General features: G+C 39.8%; 1 protein-coding gene across 6 annotated transcripts in view; it reads left to right on the top strand.

Moving 5' to 3' along the window:
- Window positions 1-2321: 2321 nt before the first annotated feature.
- The window catches only part of SGCZ (sarcoglycan zeta), a 920121-nt gene continuing 913535 nt past the window's right edge, over window positions 2322-8907 (top strand). For 3 of the 6 annotated variants that reach the window (XM_079908978.1, XM_079908974.1, XM_079908973.1), the window contains exons 1-2: window positions 2322-2474; window positions 7130-7240. The gene's annotated coding sequence lies outside the window, so the exon portion shown is untranslated. Of the gene's footprint in view, window positions 2475-2716; window positions 2826-4635; window positions 4698-5458; window positions 5662-7129; window positions 7241-8907 lie in introns of those variants that run through there. The other 3 variants (XM_079908976.1, XM_079908975.1, XM_079908977.1) reach the window with 3 other exon arrangements.

The following is an 8907-nucleotide window of genomic DNA, read 5'->3' as shown; positions in this document are numbered from 1 at the left end:
TTTTATTTTTGCACTTTAAAAACCTTTCTGCGGGCTTCCCTGGTGGCGCAGTGGTTAAGAATCCACCTGCCAATGACTGCCAATGCAGGTTCCAGCCCTGGCCCGGGAAGATCCCACATGCCGCAGAGCAACTAAGCCCGTGTGCCACAACTACTCTACCTGTGCTCTAGAGCTCCTGTGCCACAACTACTGAGCCTGTGTGCCACAACTACCGAAGCCCATGTGCCTAGAGCCCGTGCTCCGCAACAAGAGAAGCCACCGCAATGGGAAGTCCACGCACCGCAACGAAGAGTAGTCCCCTCTCGCCGCAACTAGAGAAAGCCTGGGCACGGCAAAGAAGACGCAACGCAACCAAAAAATAAAATAAAATAAAATAAAAACCTTTCTGCATAAACTATACACATCTTTTGTGATGAGACTAAAATAACAAGTTTTACAAAAACCACTGTCAAAAATTTTTTCCTTATTTTTAAACCAAACCTCTCATGTTACTGTCAAGATAATTTTTTTCCCTTTTTTTATCTGCAATGGAGATACAGAACAAGTAACTACTATTTTTGTGCAGAATATCACCTATACATTACAAACCTCAGGTATTTTAGGACTGTTTTAAAATTGCCTTCAACGTTCTTGTTTTTTGAGTAAATTAATCAATTCTTCCAGAATTTTACCTTATGTATTATTTTCAAGCCTTTCCTATCACTATGGATTCACTGAACTTTCTGAACTCTTAGATAACCAAAAGTCTTTATTACAGAATCAGATAAAATAGAACACGTGAAAAACTGTCAATATGGCAAATTGGAGATCTGCTCCAGAGAAATACCATAATGGAAAGTCAGTGGTTAATGGTAAGAATGTGTCCCCTAGCACTTTTGTGCATCCAGGCCATCCTGTATGGATGTCTCCTGGCAACAAATGGTACTCTTGGTGCAGAAAGAGTTGATGTAGCTTCCCAATGCACCTAATTTATTTCCGGAGACTGTTTTATTCACTTCTAGAATTTGGCCTATCATTATACAGGTCCTTTTGCTAATAGTATTAGAAAAAAAGAACAAAAAAACTATTTTCATTTTCTTATAGTTTACTGACATAATTATTTATTTTTCTACTGTCCACAAATCAAGTTAGTTTAGTGCAGAAATTCTCATTTTGGGAGATTTTGAGGATTATCATTTCGGGCATGTTATAGACTGCTCTGTGAACGCAGCCTGGTTAAACTAACATTTCTGCCAGCCCTGAAATTTGAATGATGTTATAGAGAAAAACAGGTTGGTTTGTTAAAAACAAATTTATTGACCTTGACATACACATCTGGTAACTTCATAAAGTTAGAACCAATCCATCATTGGATTATGGAACTATTGTTAGAATAGGCAAATAAATTAAAATATATATTGCATGAAACATTAATATATTTTTAAGAAACACAATGGATTTGGAATGCATCCAGTTTTTCATTTAATGCCGTTTCATTTGATGCCATATTGCAATGATATGAAGGATTACTAGATTTGTTTATATAAGGACACAATACATATTTAGATAAATATCTATTATTAGATTTCAAGTTCTGCAACTAGTTAGCAGCTTACACAGAAATATCTCAATTAACCTCATCTTTCATGCCTATCTGTGATGCTTTATATATTTGAGACGGAGTCTTCCAAACCAGAAAATAATCCCTGATTATAAATTAAGCCCCTTTCAAAGCAGCATGTAATATTTGAGACCACGATATTTCTATTTAAGAAACAGAAATATTAGTTTGGATTGTGTGGCTAAGAATGTAACCCTCATTTTTATGAGATAGATATAATGTTTTCTTGTGTACTCATCAATTCTTAGAATGTTGCTTATTGATTCTTAAAATATTTTTTCACAAGTAAAAGGTTCAACGCATAGAGATTTATACACCGTGAAAAGTTTGGTGCTATAAAGTTGGACAAAGAATTATTTTATACCTTTAGCACTTTGGCTATTGGATGCTGTGCTTCTATGTATCCACTCTGCTGTAACTTTATATGTAAGTCATTGTGCCGGTTAAAGATAACCTAAGAATGGTCTTTCTTTACAAAGAAATCTTCATGAGTTTTTGTATAAACTCAAATGGCTTTTTCCCCCCATACATTGTATAACCTTGAGCATGGACACTGAGCGTTATCTTTTAAGAAATGATAATACTCAGTGTTTTAGAATTTCTGGCGGCGTAGGAGGAGGTCATCAAGAGGACATGACCGCCAGACGACCCCTGAGCGCTCTTTCTCACTCGTGTCCTTGCAAAGTACGCTCCACCCACCCTTTCCACAGCTGGAGCCATTTTCCAGGATGTAAGCTTGAGAGAGTAATGTGTTACTGAGACCATCTGCACGGTATACCTGACTGAACACCAAAAAGGTCTCCCTATAAACTGTTAGGATTATGGCAGGCCGATTCCGAGACTCAATTTTCGTCGCCCAAGACAAGCCTTGTTTGTAAGTTTCCTTATTAAACCTGCCACCCGCCAATCTGGAGCGGTTTATCTCTTTCTTTTTTGGGGGGTGGGGGCGTGGGGAATTTCAGATTTCACCTGGGAAGCTCCCGAGGTTTTGAACCAAAGGGCAGTGATATAAATTTGAAATGTTCTGAGTGTCTTTGAGCTTTGTGGTTTCTTGCTGCCTTGAACTTTTGAGTATAACTGTGCATGTCTGAACAAGTTCCCCGCGTTTGTCTTACCTTCTCATGAAGAAGCCAGAAAACTTGCTTCCCATCTTCCTCGGAGGCTGGAGCCCAGACATGTGCCCTCATCTCCTCCAGGCATGTCAGCAGGAGAGTCCAACGTGGAAGTAAGCAGTCTGAGGAAGGATGTCCTGCGCAGAATCCATTTTTGGGGGTGCGGGGGGTGGGGCGTGACGAGGGCAGGCACCTCCGGCTTGAGTGATGGTGGTGGGTGTCTGGTCTGTGTCCGACTGCAGGAGCGGCATTCCGGCAAACACCGGGAGCAGTGGAGTAGTGAAGTACTCAGGTTCTTTGCCACAAATTTAAAAAACCTGTGGTACCTGCAGCTTGTTAGTAGGAGTGCCCGTGGCAGTTGATTTTCTCGTTACCCTTGGGCGGCGTGGCTCAGAGCATTTTGTTTTCAAAGTTTAGTCTTAAGCCTGGTTCTCCAACCCTCTCAACTAATCTTTAGCCATTAAACTTTCTTCCTTTCTTTCTTTCTATCTCTCTCTTTCTCCCCTCCCTCTCTCCCCCCTCCCTCTCTCCCTCCCTCCCTTCCTCTGTCTCTGTCTGTCTGTCTGTCTCTCTTTCTTGCTTGCTTGACCAGACACACTCAGCTTCTGTGGTTTCAACTGAGAATCCTGCCACAGATATTTTTTTTTTTGCGGTACGCGGGCCTTTCACTGTTGTGGCCTCTCCCGTTGCGGAGCACAGGTTCCGGACGCGCAGGCCCAGCGGCCATGGCTCACGGGCCCAGCCGCTCCGCCGGCCCGCGTCCCCTGCATCGGCAGGCAGACTCTCAACCACTGCGCCACCAGGGAAGCCCATTTTTAATTGCTTTCTTATTGTGAAAATTTTTTTTTTTATGCTTAGACACCTGATTTTATCTCCTCTCTTAGCATACCAACTTATACTTTTGAAACCTTTTTTTTACTGGTTATCGTAGAGTTTCCCTTACACTTTTTTAACCATTCCAAATCCATCTTCAATTAAAACTATCCTGATTCATGGGTAGTGCAGGTACTTTATACGTGAGTGTTCCTAATATCTCCTTCAGTGTCTTATAATATTTCTGCCATTTATACACTTACTCATATGCTATAATTGCACAAAAATGCACTATTGCTATTACTATTTTAAATAATCAGTTATCTTGTAGCTCAATAAAGAATAAGAAAAATGATAGATTTAATTTTACCTTAATTTATTGCTTTTCCATACATAGCTCTTCCTTTCTTTGTAAGATGAGTTTCTGAACTGCGTTTTTTCCTTTCTACCTAAAGAACTTCTTTTAACAGTTCTTGCAAGGAAAGTCTAGTAGCAATGAATTCCCTCAGTTTTTTGTTTGTTTGTTTGCCAGAGATGTCTTTATTTCTCTCTCACATTTGAGGAGAATTTTGCTGGATATAGAGTTCTACGTGTTTGTTTTTTTCTTTTTTCAACGCTTTAAACATTTCATTCCACTCTCCATTAGAGCCCTTGGCATGTTAACCATAAGTATTTTCATTTCTGTTTTATAATTCCAAAGTCTGTGTCATATCTCAGTCTTAATCTGATGATTTCTTTGTCTCTTCAGGATTTATTTATTTATTTTTGATGTTATTTTTTGGTACATATTGTTATTTTTATTAGTAGCTAGATGTGTTTCATGGAGTAATGGGAACTAAGGTAAATAGATCTTTATCATGAGGATTTTTGTTAATCTGGTTAGGAGTTGAGCTGTGTTGAGTGTTTGCTGTAGCTGTAGGTAGGAGAGGCTTAAAATCCCTTTAGTGTACTTATTTTTGTTTCTCCTCTTGACTTTGGGCTTCCCTAAGAAATCCTTCTTTTAAAAAAAATTCTTTTAATTAAAAAAAAGATTTATTATTTATTTAATTAATTTAATTTTGGCTGCATCGGGTCTTAGTTGCAGCACTTGGGATCTTCCTTGAGGCATGTGGGATCTTCTGTTGCAGCGCACAGGATCTGCATTGTGATGCATGGGCTTCTCTCTCGTTGAGGTATGTGGGTTTTCTCTTCTCTAGTGTGGTGCGCAGGCTCCAGGGCACATAGGCTCTGTAGTTGCGGCGCGTGGGCTCTGTAGTTTGCAGCACGTGGTCTCTAGTTGAGGCGCACAAGCTCAGTAGTTGTGGTGCATGGGCTTATTTGCTCCCCAGCTGTGTGGGATCCGAGTTCCCTGACCAGGGATGGAACCTGCATCCCCTGCATTGTAAGGCGGTTTCTTTACCGCTGGACCACCAGGGAAGTACCTAAGTTTTTAATTAAAAAAAAATTTTTATTGGAGTATAGTTGCTTTACAATGTTGTGCTAGTTTCTGCTCTACAGCAAAGTGAATCAGCTATATGTTTACATACATCCGATTTTTTCTGGAAGGAAATCCTTCTTAGAGTCCGAGGCTTGCAGCTCTTTCAGCTGTAATCCACGGTTATTCTGTTGGAGCCCTGTGTGCAGTGGTGAGGTGTGGGCAGAGGAAGCACCGCATAGTCTTGTGATTGAATCTTTTAGTGGGGCCTGTTTCCCACCTTCACAAGTTGTTGCTCTCATACTATAGCTTTTACCCCTTGAGGTGAGACAGGAAGGATAAAGAAGCCTGGATTGGGAGAAATGCCCTCCCCCCAGGTAAAACAAGGCTCTGCCGAAGTTTTCTCCCCTGGAGGGTAAGCTTTTGTTATGGAGAACACTGGCTTTATTTCCTAATCATTACCCCTTTCTCCCCCCGCCCCCCCCCCCCCCCCCCCCCCCCCCCCCCCCCCCCCGCCAGACCCAAGAGAGAATCCTTCTTCACCATAAGATCCTGGTGGGTTTCCCAGAGGTAAAATTCACAAATATATGAGGTCCCGTTTAAAAGTGAAGTCCCTGGAGTTTTTCACTGTCATGGTGGTTTACACTCAGCCTTCAGCAGTTTGTTAAAATTACCAGTTAAGTGTTCCTGCTATTTTATATTTCGAGTGGCTTCTGCTCCAGGTAAGCAGCTATCACTGTGACTCTCCCGGTTCACCTGTCTCTCCAGATTTAGGAGTGACTAACTGTCCTGCAACCACAGTTTTCTGATGTGTCCAATAAAAGTCACTGATTTTTAGTTTGTTAGAGTTTTCTTATTTTAAGGGTGGGAGTGACAACTTCCAAGCTCTTGCCGTGTTGTAGCTGAAACCATATATCCCTGGATTTACTTTTTTTTTTTTTTTTTTTTTTTGCGGTACGCGGGCCTCTCACTGCTGTGGCCTCTCCCGTTGCGGAGCACAGGCTCCGGACGCGCAGGCTCAGCGGCCATGGCTCACGGGCCCAGCCGCTCCGCGTCACGTGGGATCTTCCCAGACCGGGGCACGAACCCGTGTCCCCTGCATTGGCAGGCGGGCTCTCAACCACTGTGCCACCAGGGAAGGCCTACTGTTCTTTATTCAACACTATTACCCAGAGTAAAAGCCTAGGTCTGCACAATGGCCGAAAATGCCTATTAGCTCTCTGATCTCACCTCCTTGTTCTCTTCCCCTCATAACTTCCCTCTGTCTATGGCTTTCTTGCTGTTTCTTGAACACATTATGTGTGTTCTCATTGTAGAACTTTTGTACTGGCTATTCCTTCTGCCTGAACTGTTTTTTATTCCTAATAAATGCATGTGTAACTCTCTTGACTCCTTCATCTCAATTAGACCTACCTTGACCACCTTGTTTAATTTCTAACTTGCCCTCCCCTTGTTTTCTTTATCCCTGTTAATCCAATCTTCTTTCTTTTCTCCTGAGTCACTTTCCATGCTAACATGCTAATAATTTACTCATTTATATTTTTAAATTATTTATTGTCTATTGTCTCCTGCTAGAATGTAAGTTTGAGGAAGGTGGTATCTTTCCAGATTTTGTCCCATGATAGAACCAGAGCATCTAGAGCCCTGTAGGTGCTTGCTATACTGTGGTTGAATGAAGGAATGATCAAGCCTTTATACTGTGCTAATTCTATGTCCCAGGCACTGTGCTAGGGAAAATGATGATGAATTAGACATAGGTCTTGCACTTGATAAAGAGACCAGTGAAAGACATGACACTGGTAGTAAAAAAGAATATGGTTTGGAGAGTGTTGAGGAAAAAATGATGCATATCTAAACTAGAGCTATGGCAGTGGAAATGATTTAAGGATAAAATTTGGAGAAATATTCATAGGAAAAACTAAAGAAGTTTTGGCAATTGATTGGATGGTAGAGCATGAAGGAGAAACATGTAAAAATAATTCAGATATTTCTAAATTGTGATTAGCAATGCGGGGAAATAAACACACTTAGGAAGTGAATATATAGACTCAATTATATATATGTTAAATATAAGATTCTGGTGGTATGTTCAGGGGTTGATGTTAAATATGATATAAATGGAGAGCATGAGAGAAAGATCTGAGCTGCAGATGTAAATCTGAGGGTCATTACTATTTTGGATATTTTCAGAGATGGGGAAAGTGAAGTGGATCTAGATGAGCAGAGAGGACACTGAGAACAGCAGTTTGAAAGGAAAAGAAAGACCTGTGAAGGAGAGAATGGCAAGATGAGCCTGGAAAGGTAAGAGAAAAATCAAAGAAGAAAGGTTTAGGCAAGGAGCAGGAAATAGTGACAACGTTTGCAGAGACATGCACACACCATGCAGAGATTAAATGACAGTACATTATCTGAAATATATCAACTTAGAACTTATATATCCCAGTTTAAAAATAGATGTGTTTGAAAGACATGTGTGCCTATGATTTTGGGAGGAAAGAGTTTTAGTAGCATATGATTGATTGCAGTTCAGAAAATTCAGTCATAAAAGCTCCATGTACTCTTTGCTATATTGCAATATCATGCAGTGCTTATTATTTAATTTGGAAAGATTCTAGAAAGGATATGTTTTCATGAGCTGTCGGTTGATGGATTTATAGTGTGAAGAGTGCATCTTTCTATTTGATAGAAAACGTATATCTATATGCGCTTTAAGTATATGCAAATGTGTATGTACAGGTCTTTTATCTATACATAGAGAAATGAGTGCCACTGAGGGTGATTCAGTTATTTTGTTTAATACAGTGTGATACTAGTTTCCTGGAGGAATTTGCCAGCCTTAATAATGAGGCGTATTGCTCTGAATGTTTAGTATGAATGTGAAATATTGATTATCTTTATTTCCTTGGACATTTAAAAGCTTTTCATGAAGAAAGGTAGTATGCCTTTACTGAACATTATAATGTATATCTTTATGAGTGTCAATGTTTATATGTTAAACTTCATTATGTGGGGGCTCCATAAAAATACCTTATGCTTCTGGCATCTGGATTTTCACTTAATTTGTGGCTGTTTTCTCCATGTATATTACTGACTGAGAGGATAATAACGGGAAGAACACATATTGTTAATATTTCTTATTCTATCATTGGAGAGATTCTAATCCTGGCTTTGGCACTTTCTGCTTTAGATAATGCTATTTATGTATGCATCTGCGTTTTTTTTTTTTGTTTTGTTTTGTTTTTTTTATAAAAGGAAGGTTTGCCAACATTGTCTTTATGGTCTCTGTCCAGTTTTTAAAAATTTTATGCTTCTGCAAGATGGTATGCAGAAAAGTCAAAGGCGTTAAGTGTTCCTTTTGTGCTTTGTTATGAACATTCCTCCAATAATTTGCTGGAACACAGTGTCTGGAGATGAATATTTGGAATAATTTGTGTTGTTTGCCTTGACCATTCTATTTCTGACCTAATGGGTTGTTTAACTATTAGGAGGTGTTCCCATTAGAGGCTTTTACTTTGGCAAAGGGCTGGCTTTTGTTAATAGTTGCAGGGCTTTTTTACTAGATCTGAGACAATGTTAAGAGCTCAGGGCCTGAGAGGTAGATGGTTCTCAATGAGTGTTTGTGAAGGAATACACCAGTGGGTGGGTGGACCTATGGGGTGTGATGAGCACAGGCGCGAATAAATATGCCACCTGCATTGACCTCCCACACCTATGAATTTCTTTATAGTTTAACAACATATATTTATGTAATTAAATAATATTAACCATATTAATATCTTATTCAGTTTTACATTTTTGCACTTAAGTCTATGGAACTAGACTCTGAATGCATGTATGTATACATTAATTTCAGTGTTAATGTAATTGTGTGTTATTCTGTATTTTTTTTTGGTTACAACCAACAAGTGTGTAAAATATTCCCTAGAGTCTTGTGTTAGAGAATGCCAGCGCTCACACAGCTCCTTTCC

Source organism: Stenella coeruleoalba (genome assembly GCF_951394435.1).
Source record: "Stenella coeruleoalba genome assembly, chromosome: 21".
NCBI lineage: Eukaryota > Metazoa > Chordata > Mammalia > Artiodactyla > Delphinidae > Stenella > Stenella coeruleoalba.
The sequence above is the reverse complement of the archived record's forward strand: the minus strand, read 5'-3'. Positions and strand labels throughout refer to the sequence as shown.